Genomic DNA, 24,764 nt, shown 5'->3' with positions numbered 1-24,764 from the left:
TCCCTAATTCTCTACTCAGTGAAAAATTAAATGCCTTTGACGTTATAGATATAATGTATTTGGTTTTTCATTCTCAATAAATGAGGTAGGGGGCAGGAGAATGGAGAGAATTTGGAACTAAAAATACAAATCTTTAAAAAAGTAAATGCCTCAATAATTATTGCTTTTAATATATACTTTAAAATCTGGTAATGCTAAAGCTCCTTCCTATGCATTTTTTCCAGTATTTCCTTTGATATTTTTGACCTCTTGTCCTATATGATAGTAATTATCAAAACTATCTGGTACTGGTTAATAGAAAGATAGATCAATGGAATGGAGTAGAAATACAATTTACAAGTGCAAATGAATATAGCTACATTGGATTTGACAAGTATAAATATTTAAATTTGGGGACTGAGTTCATTATTTGGTAAAAAAAATTGTTGAGAAAACTGGAAAACAATGTAGCAGAAATTGGGCATTGACCAATATCTTACACCATTTACCAAGGTCAAAATGGATACATGACCCAGATATAAAGAGAGAGATCACAAGAAAATTTAAAGAACAGGAATACATTACCTATTAGACTCATGAATAAGTAAACAAGTTATGAATAGACAAGAGATAAAGAGGTGAGATGTGAAATGAATAATTCTGATCACATTAAATTTTAGAGGTTTTATACAAATATTTTTTGTCCAGTTTCTCCCTCCTGTCTAGAATGCATTGTTTACTCAACCTCAGTTTTATCAGGATTCTGAGCTTCCTTCAAGGGTTAGTTCAAATACTACCTTACACAAATTACTGTTGTTGTTTGTCCTTCTTTCTACACTTCGGGGGGTGGGGATGTGAGGCAGTGTGGTTAAGTGACTTGCCCAAATTTACACAGTTGAAGCCACATTTGAACTCAGGTCCTCCTAAATTCAGAGTTAATGTTCTATCTACTATATTACCTAACTGCCCCCTATTTGTCCTTCTTTCTAGATGAGGACTATGACATCAGGGAAGTGATGCCATGACATGCAAGTGAATTGGATTTCTCCTCCAGAACCATCTGAGTCCAATGGACTGGAGACAGTCTTTTAAGGCTGAGGTCTTTCACAGGTCACAGTTTGACAGAGGTAATACCCATCCAGTGACTGAGGTTAGATAAGAGAGAGATGAGATGAAGAGACCAAGAATAACCACTTTTACCTAATCCAAAAAAAGTTAAACTGGGAGGATAAAACTTTCAGGGTTTCTCAGTGATTAAGGCAGGTAAGAAAGGCAAGAAGCAAAGAATCACCTTTACACAATGTTGTCTTCCTTCTAGGATGATTTGTAATATGATGATCCATTCATTGCTGCATATACTGGTAGAATGAAAGTTCCTTGAGGGCAGGAACTGTTCCTCATGTTGTCTTTGTATCTCCAGTGCCTTTTATACTATTTTGAACTTGCAATGGATTTCAGAAGGATAACCAATGATTAGAGCACAGTTACCCCAAACAAACAGACCTATCAATGTGCTATATGCAAATTATACTGTAATATTTTCAATTATGGTATTTTTTCATCATAGCATTCAACAAGAGATTGCGGGATTGGTGCTCTCCACGTCTTCCTTTCTGTTTCTGGGCATCATTGATTATGCAAAAGTACATTCTACTGATCCACTTGTATTCACAAATCACTACTTAACTCACAGAACTTTCACTGTCCTTTTGTATCCCACTCAACTAAGGCTAAACATTTTGGGATATAACAAAAATGCCATCCAGAAATGTAATATTTCTCCTTAGATTGTCTTTATTATCCAAACAGCCATTCCATTAGATCTTTCACTTGAAAAAGCAGAGATCATATTTTCCAAGAGCTCCTAGGAAAAACTTTAAAAAACTTTCTCCTTTCTGCTAATGCACTAAATAATGGATCATAGGGACGAGACAAAGGGACCACAATCAGAAAGTACTAGTCTTAAGCACCATGTGATCCAGTTCTTCATTCTAGAAACAAGGAGAAATATGAATCAAAATAATGTCACTTAGAAACAAAAAGAATCAAATCTTGACCAGTTGTTGCATTTCTTTTTGTGATCAAAGACTTGTTTCATCATGAAAAATATACAAAGAATAATAAATAGTGGAACAAAAAATTAGCCAAAGATATCTTTTCAGAGACATAAAACATCTTCTAAGGAAGCATTTATCATCACCTAGAGCAGGATATTACAAGCAAGTCCTGGGGCCAAGTGACTTCATCTGACTTCCTACCAGTTTCATCAGGTACTCCACATTAATTTTATTGAGGGTGATAGTTTCATGTCTTTTTATCCTCAGTAGTTATTGTCAGACACATTGCACTATCAACAATTACTTCATGTTCTATAGTTGTCACATTGTAACTATGTGGGGAAGGATACTCAGTGGAATGAAATTCAAAATGCACCCAATCAAAATTAGAGATTGTCAATATTTTTTCCCAACTAAAATCTTTTTCCTTTGCCTTGTAGTGATTTTAAAGTGAATATGCACTATGTGCTAGTGGAATACAAACTGTAAAATATCCTGTCAAAATACAAAGACTGGTACAGAAGTCCAACAATGGATGTATGGCTATCATCCAAAGACCAGCCATGTCCTTTAAGAGCCTCATCATCAGAAGGTTGACAACCAAGCAGACAGTCACATATGAAAACATATATTAAAACATAGAGAGATAGCAATCCATTTCTACTCACAGGATGAACTCACAGTCCTTTCATTATATTGCAGTATTCATACTTTAATGATGTTATGCCCTAAATTATTTGAGGATGTTAAAGTTTTTAATGATTTAATGCCTACATTATTCTATTGGACTTATTTGAAATCCTACAGAATTGATATCACAAGATCACAAGTTTTCAGAATAGGAAGGGACTTTGAGATCATCCAATTCTACTGATACTTTGGCAGACATCCTTTTTACAATATCTCAGAGAGGTAATCATTTGACTTATACTTTATGGAACTCTCATGGTAAATAGTCCTTGACCAGGTAAGACAGCCCATTACACTTTTGGATGATTCTAACTAGGGAAAAATGTTTCCTTGTATCAAGGTATAATCTGAATTTCTTCAACTTGAATCCATTACTTCCTAGTTCTGCTCCCTGGAGCCAAGTAAACCAAAACTAACATTCCTTCCAAGTGACAGTTCCTCAAATAAACATTTATTTAGTACTTACTGAAAGCACTGTGCTAGATAGCATGTGAGAAAATAAAGCATTGGATTATAATATATCCAAAGAGTTTATAATACAGTTGCAGAGATAATATAATTGGATTTCAGAATTGTTAAATAGTGTGAGAAAGAAAAGTTCTATAATGATTCAAAGAAGGAGATGCATATATAAAGAAATTATCTTATCCAACAAATATCTGAGCAGGAACAACTCTCACATACTGTTTCACAAAAAGACCTCCAGTGATGGGAAGCACACTGCTTTACAAGACAGTTTACATGCATTTAAACTGATTTTAATGTTAGCAAATTTTTCATTATACTGAATCAAAATCTGTCAATCGAATTTCCATTCATTGCTCTTAGTTCTTTCCCCTTCTATGTGCAAGCTAAACAAATCTTATCCCTTTTTCAATAGATTAAATATTCAAATAGATCTATGAGTTCATCAACTCAGGGGTTCCTTCCCACAATACAGATTACCACCCATTCATGCCTATCTTTTGTGACTCTCATTCATATCCTTCTAAAATTTTGCTACCCAATGTGTTGAAGGTTTTTCTCACTTTCTCTCAAAATGAAGAAGATACTAATGCAAAAACTAGGCTATCTATCTTTTGTGCCTGACATATGGAGAAGCTTATCTTATCTTTCTGCATGTTCTTCAGAACGCCTTACTGGCTCTGTTATACTTTGCTCACACCCATCACAATTATATTCAAATGACAAATTTATTTTTCAAATACTTGAAAACAGTTATCACAATCCCATTTTCTTCTATTCTCTAGACTAGTTTCTTCAGCCATTATTCAATATAATTTCAAGTTCTTTTAAAATCCTGGTCCTCCTCCTAGAAGCAAGAAGAGTTGTCAAGAGCCTTTCTTATGGTATATTATTTCACAATTAGAAACAAGAGGGAAGAGATGTAAATGAAAAATAAGAAGATATAAAGAACGGAATTTTTCTCAGCTTACATTTTCCTTACAACTCAGGTAGTTGTTTCATTTCCTGTAATAATTAGAAATAGAATAAACTACCTGATTCTTAATTCTATGCTATTTTTGGAACAGAAAATTTAATTAATGTTTTTGGTTCTCATGAAATACTATTGACTCCTATTTGTTTGAAGTAGAGCTAAAAGTCTATTAAAAAGCTTCAAATCTTCTTACACTCATTATCATATAATTACAACTACTCTACCTGAATTTCTGTAGTTGATTTTTTGAATCAAAGTATAGGACTTTACATTTTTTCCTCACTAAATTTCCACTTATGAAATTCAATCTATCATTCAATTCTGTTGAACTCTTTGGATCTTGATTTTGTCATCCAATAAGTGGCTATTCCTATGTTTTGTGTCATCAAACAATTTGATGAGCGTACCATATATGCCTTTATACAAATCACTAATAATTTTGAAGAAAATTTATTCCAAAGATAGAACACTAGTACATTCTACTAAAATCTCCCTATGGATTAATATTAATCTACTGATTATTATTCACTGGACCTGGTCCTTTACATAAGCCTACTATCATCCAGCCTATAACTCTCTATCTTGTCCACAAGACTATCAGAAGAGTGTTTATTTTACTGAAATTCACTATTATGTCTAATTCATTCTCAAAGTCTATTCGCTTAGTCTAATTCATTAAATTAATTCTATTGGTCTGATAACATTATCAATGTTATTGCAATAGTGATAGGTTCCATAGTATCAAAAATAAAAAGCTGGTCTCAGAATTAGAACACCTATCTAAACACTACCTCTGTCACCTATTGACTGCTCTGATACTGACTACCTTGTCTTCTTTTAGGTTCTAGCTAGAATCCCACTTTCTGGAAGCCTTCCCTAATCCCTCTTAATTCTAAAGCCTTAGCTCTTATTTTTCCTATCTATAGCTTGTTTTGTATTTGCTTGCATGTTGTTTCTCTCATTAAATTTCAAGTTCTTGAAGGGCAGGGATTCCTGACCCTTATTTTGTATCCCCAGAATTTACCACATAGCTGGAATAGCATAGGGACATAATAAATGTCTTTTGCCTGATTGAATATGATTCTGGGATAATCACTTGATCTCTCAATGCACTAGGCAACTTTTTAAGTCTGTATACTGAAGAATAGTTTCCAGTTTACAAGAGGAAATTTCCTCCCTGAGAATAATATACAGCAATAATATCATATATACATACTCCAGAAAATATTTATCCATTAATGGTCATATTTTGGGCTAATTTTCCAAATAATGTCCTATTCTTTAACACTTAACTCATGCATATCTCCATCTTGCCCAAAAATAGCATTGCCAACAAGTGAATCTCTTACCAAAATCGAGGCATGTTTGAATGAAAAAGAAGTAAGGTCAGATGTGATCTGTTCTTGAACTCATATTAGTTTTTACTGAGCATTACTTCACTTTCTAAGTGTTCACAAACCATTTCTTTAGTAATATATCCTAATTTTTTTACAGAAATTGAAGAGATCCTTTAAGATAACACACTGACAAGGTAGAATTATCCCTGGGAAGCATTCAAAGATCTTCACTTGATAGGAGACCATTGTTGAAAATCTTATTTAGCCAAAAATTACTCATTGCCTCACTCTGACCACCTAGATTAATCACCTTGTTTTAGAACTCACATTACTAGATTCTGTCACATACACCTATTCTACTTTTTTATGGTTTTCTTCTGTCACTGTCCAGATAATGAGATCTCTTGAGCTCTGGCTCTGTTAACTTCATCTTCTATCTGTCATTTCCAGTTTCTGCTAAAAGTCAACTGTCATTCTTTAAATCATTTCTTTTTTTTAATTGTTTTTTGAATTTTACAATTTTCCCCCCAACCTCGCTTCCCTCCCCCCCCCCACAGAAGCGAGTCTGATAGTCTTTACATTGTTTCCATGCTATACATTGATCAAAATTGAATATGTTTAGAGAGAAATCATATACTTAAGGGAAAAAATAACATAAGAGATAGCAAAATTTCATAACATAACTTTTTAAATCATTTCTAAAACGATGTTACAGCATATCCATTCACCAAAATCTGTCTAGCTGGTGAGTTTCTCCTGGTCCTAGACAAAGTAGTGATCACAACAATAATATTAGCATTTACATAGCACTTTAAGGATTACAAAGCATTTTATAAGCATTATTTCATTTTATCCTCATAGCAATTCTGATGGGTAGATGGTATGATTTTCCCCATTTTACAGATGAGAAAACCAAGACACACACAAAAAAACAGTCACATGGCTTATAGGGTCTGAGCCAGAATTAGAACTTGGATTTTCCTGTATCTACTGTCCCACCAAGCTGCCTCTATACCATCTACCTATCTCAAGGTAAAGCACCATCAATTCAATTAAACAAATAATTAACAGTCTGTTTTTATGCACAGCATTGTAATGAACTCTAGGAAAAGAAAAACAAAAGTAAACTGAACAGGTTTACATTCTGTTGGAAATAGAAGTGGAGAGGATAAAATGTGTGTGTGTGTGTGTGTGTGTGTGTGTGTGTGTGTATATAAAGTCTAGTTTAAAGAAAACTGAAAGTAGCACTAACAATTAAGGAAGGCTCCTTGTAAAGGGAGGCACCTAGGTAAAGACCAAACTTTTAGATAAAGAAGAGTATTCCAGGCATGACAATTTGTCATGTCTTTAAGGGAGGAGACGAATGCTAAATTTGACAAAAGGGTAAAAGTTCAATTTGACTGGAAAAAAAGATGGATGAAGGAAAACAGTATTAGGTTATTCCTGTATCTAATGAGATAATGAATGTAAAATCATTCTATAAACCTTAAAGTTCTAGATAAATGTTGGCTGTGGATATTATCATGGAAAAGTAGGTGAAAATCAGATTATAAAGGACTAAATATACCAGGCTAGGAAGAAAGGGGTCATACTAGAAAAGCACATACAAAACTGGAAAAGGAGAGAATTGAAATCTTTGATAAATTAATAGATAGTAAAGGAGAGCTTAATTGATTTAAATATAATAAAATCTCAAGAGTCAAGATTTTTAAAGATAGTAATTATATACTAGAATATCAAAAGGATTTTACAATCTGATCATGCAGTATTGACAATCTTGGAAAAATTGTGATAATCTTAATACTAACAGATTAGAAATAAATACATTGCTCAACAGTCAAAAAGGGGAAACAATTAAGATTTCATGAGCCATAACTTAATGAACTCAATGTCAATTCCTTTAAAAAGAAATATAAATTAGAATGAATTATTAAACAGATAATTTGTGAATACTGAGAAAGGAAAGGGCAAGCACTTGGAGCTAAACTGAATTTACTAAGAATCTGCCAAATTCCTGTTTGTTTCCTGATAGTACTACCTTTAAAATGCCCTTGATCTTTGTGAATAAGATGAAACTATTACATGGTATGTTGGCATACTTATAATAATAGTTGGCAAATAGAGCTTTGGGTTTCACAAAATTTTCTGCATATTTTATTTCATTTAATCTCATAACAACCCTGTGAGATCTGTATTTCAGATATTGTTATTACCATTTTCATAGAATGGGAGAGGGGGGATTAGAAAGGATATTTAGTGGACATCCAGTCTAGCCATATACCCAGTGTAGCCCCTGAAAAAAGGACTTCAGAAACTATCAACCCCAGCTACCTTCCTCATTCCTGCCTTGAAAAAAGAATCACTTCTACAACAATATGTAACATATTTATAGACAATGTCCAAGGACCGGATACTTGCTATTTACCAAGAAAGCCTCATTATACTTTTGGATACATTAACTTGCTAAAAGAAAGTTAGGTGGTTCATTGGAAAATTTGCTAGGACTGCAATCAGTATCACCTTAGTTCCAATTTGACCTCAGACATTTACTAGCTGGATGATCCTGGACAAGTCATTTAAGCATGTTTACCTTAACTGATTGGAAAAGTGGAAATGACAAATCATTTCAGTGTCTTTGCCAAGAAAACCCCATATACAGTATTAAAATGCTATGGTTCGGACAGCTAGGTGGCGCAGTGGATAGAGCATCAGCCCTGGAGTCAGGAGTATGTGAGTTCAAATGCGGCCTCAAACACTTAATAACTACCTAGCTGTGTGGCCTTGGGCAAGCCACTTAACCCCATTGCCTTGCAAAAAAAAATAGTTACAAAGAGTATTACTCACAGTATTTTGGGGGCAGCTAGGTGGCACAGTGAATAGAGCACCGGCCTTGGAGTCAGGAGTACCTGGGTTCAAATCTGACCTCAGACACTTAATAATTACCTAGCCGTGTGGCCTTGGTCAAGCCACTTAACCCCATTGCCTTGAAAAATCTAAAAAAAAAAAAATGCTATGGTCCATGTCAGACACGACTGAATAACAACTTGCTAAAAAGGGTTTTGTTTACATGATGCCTAAATTTGCCTCTTTACAACTTTCACCCAATGGTCCTGGTCCTGATTCTGCCTTCTGGAAGATAGCAGAATAAGTCAACTTCCTTGTCCATGTGACAACCCTCCAGATACTCGAAGAGAATGATTTTGCCTTTGTATTCTCTTCTCTGAGCTAATCATGTTTTGCTTCTTCAGCTAATTTTCATGTGGTCTGTTGTCTTAAGATCTTTCTATGATCTCTATTGTGAAAATTTTCTCTTAACATAAAGCTTCTAACTTGTGAAGCAGAGAAAATGAACTCAGTGGAAGGTCCTAGAAAGGAGAGCTCTCATTCCACTCTGGCATGCTGCTCTTGAAACCTCTCCTGGGAGGTACCACTATGTCTCTCTACACATTAATCACGCATAGCACTTTCACTTTTCCTGGAGTTGATCATTCTCTTTGGACTTCTTCTCACTCTCTATGGGTAGTCAAAGTCCCACTGATCCAGATGCTGAGAAAGAAGCAGACAAAGCAGAATGGGGCTACTTCAGTAAAACATATAACTTTAAAAACATACATGTGTGATTAGATGATATGAGAGATGTAGCTAGAGCTTAGAACATGGGGGAAAAAATTGAGACTTTATTTTCAAGCTAAGTGGGAGCTCTTAATGTGCCACAGAAGCCACAAAAGTCAATGCAAATTTAGGTTTCATTAGTAGAAAAGATCAAGGAAGGTTTCGCGTTTCTTCTCTTATCCACTCTGATTTGATCACATCTGTGATTTCATGTTAGTTTGTGGCACTAGTCTTTTTTTAAAAGAAATATTTTGACAAAAGGGAGCACAGTGAATGGATGAGAAGAGAAGAGTGACTACAAGAATAGTGGAAAACCTAGAAACCATGTTGTTGCTTCTTTTAATTTATTTAATTTAGAAAAGATTTTAGAGTTTAAAGCTATAACACCCTATATCTGTATGATTTTCAGATTCAATTGGTTCAAACTCTTGATGACCCAATTAGAATTTTCTTGGCAGAGATACTGGAATGGTTTGTTATTTCTTCTCCTGCTCATTTTACATATGAGGAAACTGATACAAACAAGGTTAGGTGACTTGCCCAGGGTCACACAGCTAGCAAGTATGTGATACCAATTTTGAACTCAGTTCTTCCTGACTCCAGGTCTGACACTACCACTGTGGCATCTAGTTGCCTTCATATTTTACCCCACTTTTCAAGTGTCTTCACTTTCCCTAATTCATCCTGTCTATAGCTTATTTATATACAGCTGTTTTCATATTGGCTCTCTCCTTAGATTTCAAGCTCCTTGAAAGCAGGGATTATTATTATCTTTTTATATTTCTTTATATACCCAGATCTTAGGATAGTGACTTACAAAATGTAGACACAATAAATGCTTGTTAAATGACTGAATGACTGACTAGAACAATGGGAAAAATCAATATATTTGGTGTTAGATTATCTTTTCTGAATTCTGAATCAACTTTTTGTCTAAGTGACAATAGGGAAGTTATAATTCCATTTCTTGGGCCTTGATTTCCTCATCTGCAAAATGAATAAATTTTATAAGGTTAGTTCTAAAGTCACTTCCATTTTTAAAACACTATGATCCTAGGTAAATTAGTAAGGTTTTATTATTCCCATTTTGCAAAGGAAGAAACTGAGACTTTGGGGTAGTAACTTACCCAAGGTCATTCAAGTAGTTGGTGTCAGAGCCATTGAATATACCATTTTGCTATTGTAAACTTTTAGCTTTCCTTGACAATAAACAGAGAAAAGGGCGTCTGTCCTAGATATCATAGACATTTAAATGATTAAATATATTAAAATTTTAGAATAGTAGATACTTAAATGATCAGTTGTATTTAAGTTTGGAATGTAATCACACAAAGGCATGGTCAGTTCTCCTCTTTACTCAGCCTTAATCCCCATCCACATGGACAAAACTGACAGTAAGGCCCTGATTAATAGTGGATAATTAGAAGCTGGCTCTATGGGAAGAATAATTTTAAAATGACAAGTGGAAGCCATTAGGACACAGAAGGTTGGAATTGCAAAAGTTTCCCTTTGGGCAAAATGGGTATAAAGATTACATGATAGCTGCTCTTATCAAACTGAAAACAAATTCTTATGACACAGAGCCTACTGGCTTGTCCTGGTGTCTCTCCCACACTAAGAAAATCTTTGGAAACAGAAAGAATAATTTAATGTCTGATCTTTCTCAAGGGAAGACTAACATAAAGATTGTCCCTTCACTCACATTCTTCTGCCTTATAAATGCTGGTATTAATATGTAAGTCTGGTCAGAGGAGAGGAATTGTGTCCCCAACCCTCCATAGGAATATGTAGTTAAAAATTTTAGAATCAAACTAATTAATTCTTTTTGTGACTTGAGTTTTGAGTCACCCCTGTCTGTAGTGACCAAGAGGAAATGTCATCCACCCTAATACCCTAACCCCCTTTCCTTCCAAAAACCTTCTGGGCAGAGCTTTCCTGCCTCTTCCCTAAAAACTACTCAATTGTGTCTTTGTTCACAAGAACACAAGAATATTCATGTCTAGATTTTTTCCCCTTAATTCACACTTGTTCCTAGGCATTTCTGATGGGGGCACAAGCTCAAATGGCAATAGGCACCACTAGGAGGGACTCCCTTTCTTGGTCTCCTTTGATGTGTGACTTTATTCTTACCCTTCAACCTGGCTTTACTCTCTCAATTCAACCAGTCAGGGGGAAGAGAACCTCCAGTACAGTGCTGGAATGGTCTTGGAATACAAAGGCAAAAATGAAAGTGTCTTCCTCAAAATCCTGGCACTCTATGAAGTGAATTCATTGTTCTTGAATTTCTCCTTTTCTACTTTCTCCTCCTTTGTATTCTACTACTACCATAGTATCAAAGACTGGATGAGAAAAATCTTGATTTATCCTTACCTGTAGCTCACTAGGATTAAGGTTTGTCCTGGTGATATAGGCTTTATTCTACTTGGAAATGAAGGGGATTGTAGATTCTGAATTAGGTTTAAAGTGAAGCTAAGCAACCAAAATCAAAGCAATTAGCATGAGCCAATCAGGAACATCTCCAAAGGAGAAGACTTTGAATGAGGAATTGTCTGATAGAGAGGGATTTTAGGAAGAGTATTTGAGAGCCACCCTACCTTCTCTTCAGTAACTTTTAAGATCTTTGGAAACTTGGTTCCATGGAGGCTTCTCCTCCACCCATCATCAGGATAACTATCAACAATTGTTTCCACCACATACATCTTCATTCAGGGTCAGTAAGCATATCTTCACAAGAGAACAGAAAGACATAGGAAGCTATACTTACTAACCTTCTTTGTGTTTGTGTTCACTTTGTGATATATATATATATTCCAGGAAAGCAACTGATAGTTTGCAAACCTAGATTCTAGATGTTGCATTATGCCAGATATGAACCTCTCCTGAGAAAGGATCAGTCTTAAAATGTGACCGAAAGTAAGCAGTCTCCTTGTTTAAGGAGGGACCAGAAATAGAAGGAGATGGAGAGGGAAAAGATCAGAACAAAGAATAAGATAGAAACAGTACCATGTCCAGGCAATAATAGTAACTCTGGGGATTGAATCTAGACTTTGAAAAAAAAATTGCAAATCCATTGCAAAATGGATTGCAACACTGCAGGTACAAAGGGTTGCCTGTTTCTTAAGTGACAACCGGCTAGAGAAGGAAGAGGGGAAATTATTCACTCCATTTTCAGAATATTCCTAATGGGCAAACCACCATCCCAAACACCGTGACAACTTTCAGGGGAGTGTATCACTTAGAGCCTACATTCAGGGAATCTACAGTTTCAGTTAAGAGCTCTAGATAATCAAGCAATTGGAAAACTAAATGTTCTTATCTGACTTGATTATAATTTGTCATCTAGTATGTGAAAATAGGAGACACCAACTATTGAAATTTCTTCTGTCATGGTATTTCACAAAAATCATCATCAAATATGTCCCTCAGTCACCAAAGGCTATAGAGAAAAAAAAAAAGGAAGTGGCCCCTACCTGAAGTCCTTCCTCGTCCTCTCAGAAGCTGAGCAAGAGAATGTGTTTCTTTATTTTTAATTGTAAATAGTATTTATTTTTTCAATTACATGTAAAGACAATTTTCAGCATTCATTTTTAATAAGATTGTTGAGTTCCAAATTCTTCTCCCTTATTCCCTCTCTTGCCCTCTCCCCAAGATGGAAAACAATCTGATATAGGTTGTGCACGTGCAATCATGTTAAACATATTTCCACATTAGTTATAGTGAAAGAAAAACAGAGCATAGTTATAGTGAGAGAAACAGAACTAAAGGGGGAAAAAAGCAAACAAAAAACAAATTGAAAATAGAATGCTTCAATCTGCATTCAGACTCTACTAGTTCTTTCTCTAGATGTGGATAACATTTTCCATCATGAGTCTTTTAGAATTGTCTTGAATTATTGCATTGCTGCGAAGTGCTAAATCATGATGTCTCTTAAGAGTAAGATACATAAGGGCAGCTAGGTGGCACAGTGGATAGAGCACTGGCCCTAGAGTCAGGAGTATCTGAGTTCAAATGTGGCCTCAGACACTTTATAATTTCCTAGTTGTGTGACCTTGGGCAAGTCATTTAACCCCATTGCCTTATCCCCCCCCCCAAAAAAAGAGTAGGGTACATGTAAGACCTTGTGAAGCAAAAATATGGATCCTAAAGAAAGTATTATGAGGAATATCCACTGCATTTCTTTAGAGCCATACTGTTAGGTACTTCTTGGTATAATACATACATACATATATTATATATATATATATATATATATATATATATATATATATATATAACTGATATAACTTGAAACAAAACTGTCCTATGAAACTTGAGGAGCTTTATTGAGGAAGGTTATGATATTTACAATGCTTAGTTTTTGCTAGAAGTTCTTAATAAATGCTTTATTCACTCATACAATCATAGACAGGAATAGATTACAGTCAATAATGAAAGTCAATAATTTCATAATTGAAAAGAATCTTACAAGATACCTAGTACAACTGGGACCCAAATAGACTTAAAATAAGATTAAAAATATATAAAGATTCACAATATCAATACTACAAAGACATATAATTTTATCATTCTACCCATGCAGACTATAATTATAAAATAACAATTTTGGAAAATCTTCAGAGACTTAGAGAGGTTAGAAGACTTGCTTACATTCATGCAAGTCTATGTGGCTCAAAAATTCTCAAATTTCTCCAGTTTGGCATATAGTTGGCACTTACATAGGTGCTAGATTACAAAATAACATGCTATCTGAGTTAGAAGAGACCTCTAGCCATCTAGTGTTCAACCTGTACCTGACCAAGAATTCTTTCTATCCAAGTTGTGCTGTTAACTCAATCTTCTTTTTTGTTTTGTTTTTTCTAGGCAATGGGGCTAAGTGACTTGCCCAAGGTCACATAGCTAAGGTAATTGTTAAGTGTCTGAGATCAGGCTTAAACTCAGGTACTCCGGACTACAAAGGCGATCAGGAGGTCAGGAGTATCTGAGCTCCAATGTGCCACCTAGCTGCCCCTAGTTACACAATCTTTATTTGAAAACCTCAGCAAGAGGGGCAGCTAGGTGGCACAGTGGATAGAGCACTGCCCCTGGAGTCAGGAGGCCCTGAATTCAAATCTGACCTCAGACACTTAATACCTAGCTGTGTGGCCTTGGGCAAGCCACTTAACCCCATTGCCTTGCAAAAACTAAAAAAAAAAAAAAAAAAACAGCGAGGACGAACCTCTCCAAGCAATAAAATTCCCTTTTTGTACAGCACTAACTTTATTAGGATGGGCAGGTTGGACTGGCTTTGAATTGAGGAGGACAGGGCTTCAAATCTAGTCTCAGTCACTTGCCACTTACTAGCTGTGTAACCTTGGGCAAGTCACTTAACCTTGATTGCCCTGCATCCATTGTCCTGATTCATATCTGGCCATTGGACCTAGATGGCTTCAGAGGAGAAAGTGAGACTGGTGACTTGGCACAACATCCCCCTCACTCAAATCCAATTCATGTGCTTGTGATGGCATCAGCTCACTGACGTCATGATCTTCTTTGAAAATGAAGGACAAAAAACATTATCAGGAAAGTCACTTAATCCTGTTTATCTCAGGTTCTCCTCTGCAAAAAAAGTGGAAAAGGAAATTACAATCCACTCCAAAGTATGAAGTAATTGGAACTATGGAACAACAAGAACAAAAATCATTAGAATGCTTTTTCCTTGCATTGAGTCAACTCCACAAATTCTAACTCCACAAAGTCTAACTCCACAAATTCTCTTATTTCTCTGCCTATACCTTCTGGGGAAAACTGAACAAATCTAGTTTCCTCAGAGTATCTGGGTCCACTGGTCAGATATGAATCAGGACAACTGGAGCTCTGGATTGAAGGCAATCAGGGTTAAGTGACTTGCCCAACTATTAAGCACCTACTCTTTGTAAAACACTATTCTAAATACTGGAGATACAGAGACAATAATGGACTAGTTAGTCCCTGTCTTCAAGGAGCTAATACTTTAGTGGAAAAAAACTCTGATGTGAAAGTTTTTGATTTGGGAACCTAAAATAAGCCTTGGAATGAAAAATATTTAAAAGGGAGAAAGTCTTAGAATGAGAAATGTTTATTTTTCCCTCCTTGTATAATGAATGAAAGGAATACTCCATTGTATTTGTTAATGCTTTACTAATGTAGGAAGACATCTTTACATTTGTTTCATTGAAATGGATATTCTGACAAAATACTGTAAAATAACATAAAATCTAAAATAGATGTGCCACCCTGTGGTGGCTCAAACTGGCAATTTTCTTGATTTTTAAGTGTGCTTAAAGTCTTCTATAGGATCCATAGGGATAGTTATAACTCATAGCAAAACAAAAATTTGATACTTATGGGGGCCTGTTAGGTTAACAGAATAAAACTGTTCTATGAGTAGAATAGAAGAATGGGAGAATGGAAATTTTTTCTTTTTGGCTGTGTTCACAAGTGTTATTTCCATTGCAACAATGGACAAATGTTAATTTTCTAAAGTAGTATGACAGGGATCTATCATGTCCCTTGAACTATCTAAAATTTTATCATGTTTTGAAAAAAAAGGCATGGATGGATAAAGAAAGATAATATTGGAGACTGGGAGTAGTATTAGGGAAAGACTATGGTCTTTTTTTAAAAGAAGCATAAATGAAACGTTTTTAATTTGACAAAAAAGGCATAGATGTCATGCTTATCCAAGTTATTGATGATACAAAATTGGGAGAGAGATAGTCACTGTATCAGGTGATAGAAGATGAATTCAAAAAAATTAAGGTTAAAAGAACAGTTAATAAGATAAAAATAAAAGAATAAACAATTTCCACAAGTATATTTTTATGAGTAGTTTTATCTAGACAGCACATCAAGATCCAGGGATTCTAACTACACACTCAGTATGGCACCAAAAAACACTAATGTGATCTTGGGTTGGATTTTAAGCCAAAGTATTCAGAGGTAGTAAGACTGGTTGATTCAGTAGAAAGAGTGCTAGGCCTGGAGTCAGGAAGACCTGAGTTCAATACTGCCTCAGTCACTTACTATGGACCCTGGCAGGTCATTTAACATCTGTTTGCTTTAATTCAGTAGAGAAGAAAATGAAAACCCATTCTAGTATCTTTGCTAAGAAAACCTTAAGAACAGTATAATCAGTGGGTTCATGAAGAATCAGATGCAATTAAATGACTGAACAACCCAGAGAAAGGGAGATGGCAGTCCTACTGTAATCAAGTCCTATTCAAACCAAATCTAAAGTATTTTATTCTCATTCTGGGTATCACATTTTAGGAAAAACAGTGATTTGCTAGAGAAGAGCAACTGGGGATGACAAAGAAAATGGAGATCATGCCTTTAAGAACTGGTAATTTTTAGCTTGGAGAAAAGATTTGTCTTCTCCAAGTCCCAGTTCCTCATATCTGGAATTAAAAGGGAAATGGTTTTCCCTTCAAACTCCAAAAGAAGAATATAACAATAGTATTTTTCATTTACCTAAGGGTATGGAAAAGAGAACAGGATTATTCTATTTGGTTCCAGGAGGTAGTACTAGAAGCATTGGAATGGTAATAATAAGAGAGGGATACTTGAACTTCCTAAAAGAAAAAACTTCCTAACAATTAGTCTAAAAGTTAAATGAACTACCTCACAAGGTGAGTTATCTATCATTGAAGGTCTTCAAGTGATGGCATCATTAGTACTTTCAAAGGATTTTGTAGTCCACCAAATGTTAAACTACACTGCTTCTAAGGTTCTTCTGAACGCTGAGAGTTTTTTATTATGATTCTTTGGATAAAACAACACAAATCTCTCTTCATACAGTTACATCTTATATTAATGTACTTTTCTTAACTCAATCAATAGATAAGTAAACTCTGGGAGAGAGAGACTGCAAGGACTGAGAAGGACTGATTAGAGAGCTTATAACAGTCTTTAGAAAAAAAATCAAGAGGACTCTAGGGAGTTGTTTAAGAACAGCCAAAAGAAATGGCTTCTCCAAGACCTCTGGAAGTAAGACCTCTAGGCAACTAGAAGATACTATAGACTATAGGGACATTCTCAAAAAGGATGGGATATATAATGCCATGCACTTACATAATGTGGGGATGAGAGATAATTAATTAGTGATCTTAAACATCATAGAGAGTAAATATAATATTTCAGGCTAAGAAAGACCTCTTTTTTCCCATAAAGTCCAGATCTTTCAGGAGATTAATAAAAACTCCTGAATTTCCTCTAAAACATTCCTGGTATCTGCATTTTGCTTCAATCAATCTTTTTTTAAAGTACCTGTTATGTACCAAGTTGCCAAGCATAAAGATACAACAGCAAAAACAAAATAATCACCCACTTAAAGGAGCTTATTGCAGAAAAACAATTATATATGCAAAGAAGAAATGCAAAATACAAAATAAATACTAATTATTGGCAGAGGGAGTAGATGTTAATGGACCATTCACTACTTAACAAGGGCAGTTAATTCAATGGGGAATTTCTTATTAATTTCCTTTATGATAATTTAAAAGTCACCTCATAATTTCCTTCCATTTGATCCTAATTCTGTCTTTTGAAGCAACTACTTTAGAATGTCTGTCTTCAAGTTTCATCCTAAATATTTGAAGTCACCTATAATAGTCATTACTGGCTAAATATTCCCAAGTTAGGGCAGCTAGGTCATATAGTAAATAGAGCACTGCCCTTGAAGTCAGAAGGATGGGAGTTTGAATCCAGCCTCACTTACTATCTGTGTGACCTTGGGCAAGTCACTTAACTTTGATTGCCTGAAATTCAAGGACATCTCCAGTCATACTGATCCATATCTAGCCATGGGACTCAGATGACTCTGTAGGAGAAAGTGAGGCTGGTGACTTAGTACAGCTGTCCCCTTACTCAAACCCAATTCATGGGTTTGTCATGCCATCATCTCCCTGATGCCAAGTTCTTCTTCAAGAGCAAAGTACAAACATCAAATATCCACAACTTACTAAACCATTCTTATATTTTTTTCTTCCAAGGACCATCTGGAGATTTATAATATCATTTGCAGGTCATACAACATTATCAACTTGAAAATTAACCTGCTAGACATTTAATCAATTCACCTCTAAAAAGAGCCTAGATCTATTGAATTTCAAGTCACACCTGCAGTTGCCATTGCAGCATCAGATCAAATTATTTTGTCAGGCTTATAAAAGCCCACAGACCCAACATTCCAGTCCCTGCCAAAGATGATGAGATGGTTTCCAAAATCATTTCCATCTCATCTTCTTTTGGACATGCTCTAGTTTTTCAATTTATGTCTCAAAATAGTGAATTCATAACTAAATAAAATAAACCAAATGTTGTGATAATAGTGTCCCAATTCTTTCCTTGATTTGGAACCTATACTTCTGTCAATAGAGCCAAAGCTGCATTAGCTTTTTCAAATATATAATAAATTCTTCATGTATTTCAAAACTGTACTTCATTATGAACTTCCTTATGTTCTTTCTGTGATTTTTAAAAATAGAACACTTCATGAATGTGAACATTATCCTTGCACAGGGATCATGCTAATCTTCTCTATACTGTGTGAATCTTAGCATACATGTTACCAAATTAAGTACTTGTTGCTTTTTTTAATAATGTTCTTTTTTTTGATATCACTTTTACTAACCCCTTCTCTACCATAACCTCCTTCCCTCCATTTCCCCTTCAAATTCTCTGAAATTATCTTTTTAATCAATTTTATGATATAATAATAATAATAATAATGTTCAATTACATTTATAAGCAATTTCTGTAGCTTTTTCCCATTACCTCAGAGGAAATCCAAGGTTCTCCACTATATATTAATTCTATTCTTTGTCCACTCCCTCCCCTCCCATCTTTGATCCCTCTTTCAGGATTAGGAAATTTGTTTTGCTTGTGACTATTCACTCTCTAGTTTTATCCTCCCTCTTAATCACCCACACCTTCAATTTCTGATTATTTTTCTGTTGAGTTTGGTGTAAATCTATATCTTATAGTTTGTGACTGTCGTGTGTGTGTATGTGTGTGTGTGTGTGTGTGTGTGTTAAACACTATTTTTGTCTATTTCAGGTAAGAAGTTTATCTGAAATTCACTCTTTCAAACCCTTTCTTTCATTTCAACATATTCTTTTCATGCATGCCAATTCATGCAAGTTTCATTCATTTTTTTCTTCCTTTCTACTTTAGTGTATTCTTCCTTTTACCATCCTTTCTCTTTCCATGTTGATATATTCTTTTCATGCATTTCAATTGTGAGAAGCAAGTTTCATCCTTTTCCCTTTCTACACTGGTGTATTTCTCCTTTTGCATCCCTTCTCTTTGCTCTCTTCAAACTCTCAAAAGAGGATCTCCTCCACTGAACCTTTTATTTTCTTATTTAATTCCCTCATTATTCTTTAAAATTTTTAATTCTCTAAAGGGACACATTTTTTTCTGCTATATTATAACATTAGTACAACATTATCCTACAGTTCTTTCCTATTTGCTTAAATAAATTCACCTTGCTGTATTTCTCTAGAATCTTAATGTTTGTATTTCAAAATTCTATTTAGCGCTGATCTTTTCATTAGAACTGCTTGAAAAGTTGCAATCTTTTTTTAAAAAATAGACATTTTATATGTGTTGCTCATAATAAATTTGTGTTAATCTAAACCCCCCCTAGGTTTTTTTTTCAGGATAGATGTCTATAAGTTAGTTTAATTTATACATGTGAAATTCATATTTTAAATCTAAATGTTAAACATTACATTTACCTTTGACAAATTTCTCTTAATCTGATTCTTTCATTTTGATTTTTTTAAAATCCTAATTTTGTCATCTCTTGCACTAGTCATTCTTCTCATTTTTTTTATCATCTGCAAGTTTACTAAGTTTCAAGTTGCTGAGAAAAAATGTTGACTATGATAGCATCAAGGATGCATACTTTTCCACAACTTCCTCTTTTAAGTGATCCTTAACAAAATGCTTTGCATATGATTATTCATCCAGCTATGATTCCACCTAATTATACTTTCATTCTAGCTATATTTCCTCCTAATGTCCACAATGATATCATGAAACTTTCTTCGGAATGCTTTGGTGAAGTCCAAACATAGTTGTCTACAGCATTCCCTTGATCTACATTTCTAGTAGACCTAACAAAAAATCAGTACTAATCCAAATTATTTACTAGTTATAAAACAAAATGTAAGGTACAGAAACTGTCTTTGTTGTTGTTTTACCATATCGACCTTAGAGTTTGAAATCACCAAAATTTGGCCTGAAAAAATAAGATACAATATTTAAGGATATCACCAGATTCAGCACTTAATTGCAATCCATCTATGAAAGAGAATAGTACCAGTTTTTAGAATGTAGATATGTATGCGTTGTTATATTGAAATTAAAATGGACAGTCTCTATCAGTATTATTTACAATGATTTTAAAGAAAAAATATAAAATTTTCATAATCTAAAAATATACCTGAAAACATGAGAAAAAGTTAAACCAACATTTGAACATATTAAGGCTAGACCGGAAGAAATCATTCTTAGAATTGAATCACCCTATTAAGTCTTCCTTATTTAAGGTCCAGGTTGGTCAAATAGTCAACTAAATGATGGTAGAAGGGAGACAAATCTATGGTGTCAACAGTTGCAAAAATTCAAAGGATTAAAGATTTCAAGGTAAACAGGCCCTTACAAGTCCTCTAATCCAATCCCTTAATTGTACAGATGAAGAAACTGGGACCCAGAGAGGTTAAGTCATACTTAGGAAATTTGAACAAAAACAGAATTTGAATTCAGATGGTTTGCTCCAAATCCTGTCTACTTTATCACTTTGTGCAGTGCTCACAAGATCATTTAGAAATACTTCAAGGGACAGAACTCCTCTAAATATGCTTATTTTGAATTTTAAAATACCATTTGCTTTAAATTACCTCAATTCAGCTTTTGACTTGTGCCAAAACCACAACCTTGGTTTATTTTTTGAAAATCTACCTTTTGTTCAGAGAGTGGGTGGTAGAAACAAACACAGGTGATTCCATAAGACATTTCCCACCCCGTCTCCCCACCCAAGAGCCATCTCTTAAAATTGTTTTCTATCATCTTGATAAATAATAGTTCATGAGGAGTACTCTACTTTGATCCTTGACTATATTGATTGCTAAAACTGAGTCATGAATGATTAAACAATGACATCTTAATAAAATGAACTTCATTCAATGGTGTATGCAAGACCAAAATTCTTCAGACTTTTAAATGGCCTGCTGTATGACCTTCAGTCAACTTTAACTCTGACATAGTATTAGGATTTTAACTTAACAAGAGTTACTAGATGTCTATTAGGACATTAACCATAACTGAAATAGATCTTAGTTTCATCAACCTTAAAATAAAGTTGTCCCCCTATTCAGTTAAATTCCAAAAGTTCCTTATTACCTCCAGGATCAAATATTAGCTCCTCTATTTTGCCTTTTAAAGTCTTTTAAGATCTTCCTACCTTTCTAGTCTTCTTACACCTTTATATAGTCCAATGACATTGGTATCCTTGCTGTTCCTCATGCATTACACTCTTTCCACTGACTGTCACCCCTCATGCCTGGAATTCTCTCCCTCATTAGCTTCATCCCCTGACTTCCTTGATTTATTTCACAATAAAATCCCATATTCCATAAGAAATATTTTCCATTCATGATTAATGCTTCAAGTTTAATCTTGTATATATATCTTGTTTATACATAGTTGAAAATGCTGTTGCCCCATTAAACTGAGTTTCTTGAGAATTGCTGTGTTGTTATCACTGGGGGCATTTGGGAGGATTTTCTTTTTTCTTTCCTTCTCCCTTTCTTCCTTCACTCCCTCTTCTTTCTTTTTCACCTTTCTTTGAATCTCTAGCAATTAGCACAAATACTTAGCACTTAGTAGGTATTAATGCTTCTTAATTTGACTTAAGTCATCAGAATTAAAATAATTAAGTTAGAATAGATGATGTCTCTTCCAATTCAATCATTTTGTGATCTAGGAGTTTTTCAGAAACTGTGTAAATTGGAAATACATTATCTAACCTTGAAAGAAAGAAGAGAAAAATCATCTACTGTAATATTTTATATTCCTTAACCCCATTGCCTTAAATAAATAAAAATATAATATTTTATGTTCACCATATGTCTAAAAATCAGAACTAATGTCCTTCATAAATGCTAGTATTAGTTCCATGAAAATGAAAACAGAGAGATGCTAAGCATCTTAACCAGACATACTGGGTATTGATATCTGAGTCTGTATTAGAATCATAGTAGTCAAATTATAGTTTGTTAATTATCCTCTTGTGCCTTTCATTCAGTTCAATTCCCCTTGACAAGTATTTATTGAGAATCTACTATGTGTTATTACCATTAGAAAATATTCAGGAAATGGAACAAACCTAATTTCTGCTCCTAAGGAACTTACAGTCAAGATAGACAAAAGCAGTAAATGGATGCTAAATGTCAGTAGCAGTTTGCACAGATACTATTTTAATACATTATCAATATATGCTTTCTGGCCTTGCTCAGAACATTTATAGCAAAATGTTACTAGCTTCTTTTTATTGTTCAGATCACTATTTTATTCATGAAGGGAGAGTTCTTAGTAAAAAAAAAAAAAAAGGAAAGTCTTATTCTCTGAGGCCAAAGCATTCCCCAGTGGCATATTAAAGAAACTAATGATATCCCAGTGGATTTGAGGCATTGATTTTAAGCTTTCTTCTTCAGAACCAAATGAAACAATTGCAAACCAGGCTCAATACAGAGCAATTACTAAAATGAGTGAAAAGAGAAGAAATAATAAGGGAGGATTCTCAAATTAAGAATATGATATTTTACTTAGTCAAGAGAAAAGATAATTCAAGCTGTCAATCTCTAAAAATCAAACAAAACCACAGAAACACACAGACACACATAGACACATAGACATACAGACACACACACACACACACACACACACACACACACACACACACACACACACAGTTTAAAGGGGGGAGGAAAAATCACCTTAAACTCACCTTACCACATTATGTGGTAAGAACATGAAATTGTTTTCAAAGAGAAAAACACTTCCTCTCCATTCCATTTCATCTCTCTTACAAAGCCATGCTCAGATAATGCGACCCCAGTAATAATCAAGGTCAAATAATCAAGGCTCCATGATGTTAAGCCTGTGTTCCTGCCAACTTCCTCTCACCTCAAACCCTGACCACATTTCTGGCTGTTTTGTCTTGGCTTGCCTGAATGTCTAGTTGGGACAGGACTTTCTGGTTTGGGCCAGGAAGTTAATTTGTGTTAGGGATGGGCCCCTAATGAACTTGCTCATGAATTCTCCATCTGAACCATCTTTACAATCACCCCAGGGGTCTCTTCTATTCAAGAAATCTGTCTTAAATGCCTGCTATGGTAGAAGGCAATATGATAACCATTCAGAAATAAATAATTGCAATCAACCACTTGGAATAGAATATAATGTTTTTTGTATCCTATTGCATTATAAAGGTTAAAAAGGGACTTAAAGTGATACATTGGAAATTAGAGAAAGATAGGGAAAACATACAATTTCTTTTATTTAACTATGAATATTTATTACAGTGGTTTTGCTTTGGTTTTGTTTTCACAGAAATGTTAAAGAAAAAAATTGTTAACTTAAAAACATGTAAAGAAAAGAAAATATATAGGTTAATGAACACTGAAAAATATATTGAGTGAATTTATACATTATTTTCAAGCAATGGGGAAGCTAGAGATATTGATATGACAAATAGAAAAGAAATCATGAGATTTAATAATAATGATGATGATGATGATGATGATATCTGATATCTATATAGTCCTTAGAAGTTTATAAAATATCTTACATATATTCTCATTAATGCCTCATCACAAACCTATGAAATAGGTACTAAAAGTAATTATTATCCCCTTTTAGGGGTGGCTAGGTGGCACAGTGGATAAAGCACTAGCCCTGGAGTCAGGAGTACCTGGGTTCAAATTCGGTCTCAGGCACTTAATAATAATTACCTAGCTGTGTGGCCTTGGGCAAGCCACTTAACCCCATTTGCCTTGCAAAAATAACCCTAAAAAAATTTTATCCCCTTTAACAGAAAATAAAGTGAGGATCAGAAAAGCTAGGTGGCATGCCTATGGCCACCAAACAGAAAGAGTTGTAAAAGGAATGTGAATCTAGGTCTTCCGATTCTAATACTGATTATCATGCCTATTCATTTCAATTTGTGTCCTCTCTGCAAATTAGTTAATGAAGAATTTCTGGATGAAGTGGAATCTTGGAAACCTGATAAATGTCAGGGATGAAGAGATCATTCCAAGTATTTCAAAAGAGGAGATTATGTTAAAATAATAAATTTATAAGACATCTTTGGCGAGAGAGAGAGAGAGAGAGAGAGAGAGAGAGAGAGAGAGAGAGAGAGAGAGAGAGATACGATCCCAAAGAGTAGGTTTTAATTGGCCAAAACTATGCTAAACAGTGCCTACTTGAAGTCTATGGCTTAATCCTAAAGATGAGAATTATTTTAGAGATATTCTGGGGTGGGGGTGGAGAACAACTCAGAAGGCTTTGGCAACAGTTGAGATGAGTGGGCACTGGGTTTTGAACTTTAGAGGATTACAACTCATA

General features: G+C 34.6%; 1 non-coding gene across 1 annotated transcript; it reads right to left on the bottom strand.

Moving 5' to 3' along the window:
* Positions 1-18,605: 18,605 nt before the first annotated feature.
* LOC141503745 (U6 spliceosomal RNA) lies at positions 18,606-18,710 on the bottom strand. Its single transcript, XR_012473067.1, has one exon. It is a non-coding gene; the product is annotated as a U6 spliceosomal RNA (small nuclear RNA).
* Between the last annotated feature and the right edge of the window lie 6,054 nt (positions 18,711-24,764).

This window comes from Macrotis lagotis, chromosome X (genome assembly GCF_037893015.1).
Source record: "Macrotis lagotis isolate mMagLag1 chromosome X, bilby.v1.9.chrom.fasta, whole genome shotgun sequence".
NCBI classification, from domain to species: Eukaryota; Metazoa; Chordata; class Mammalia; order Peramelemorphia; family Peramelidae; genus Macrotis; species Macrotis lagotis.
This window is presented reverse-complemented; position numbering and strand designations above follow the sequence as displayed.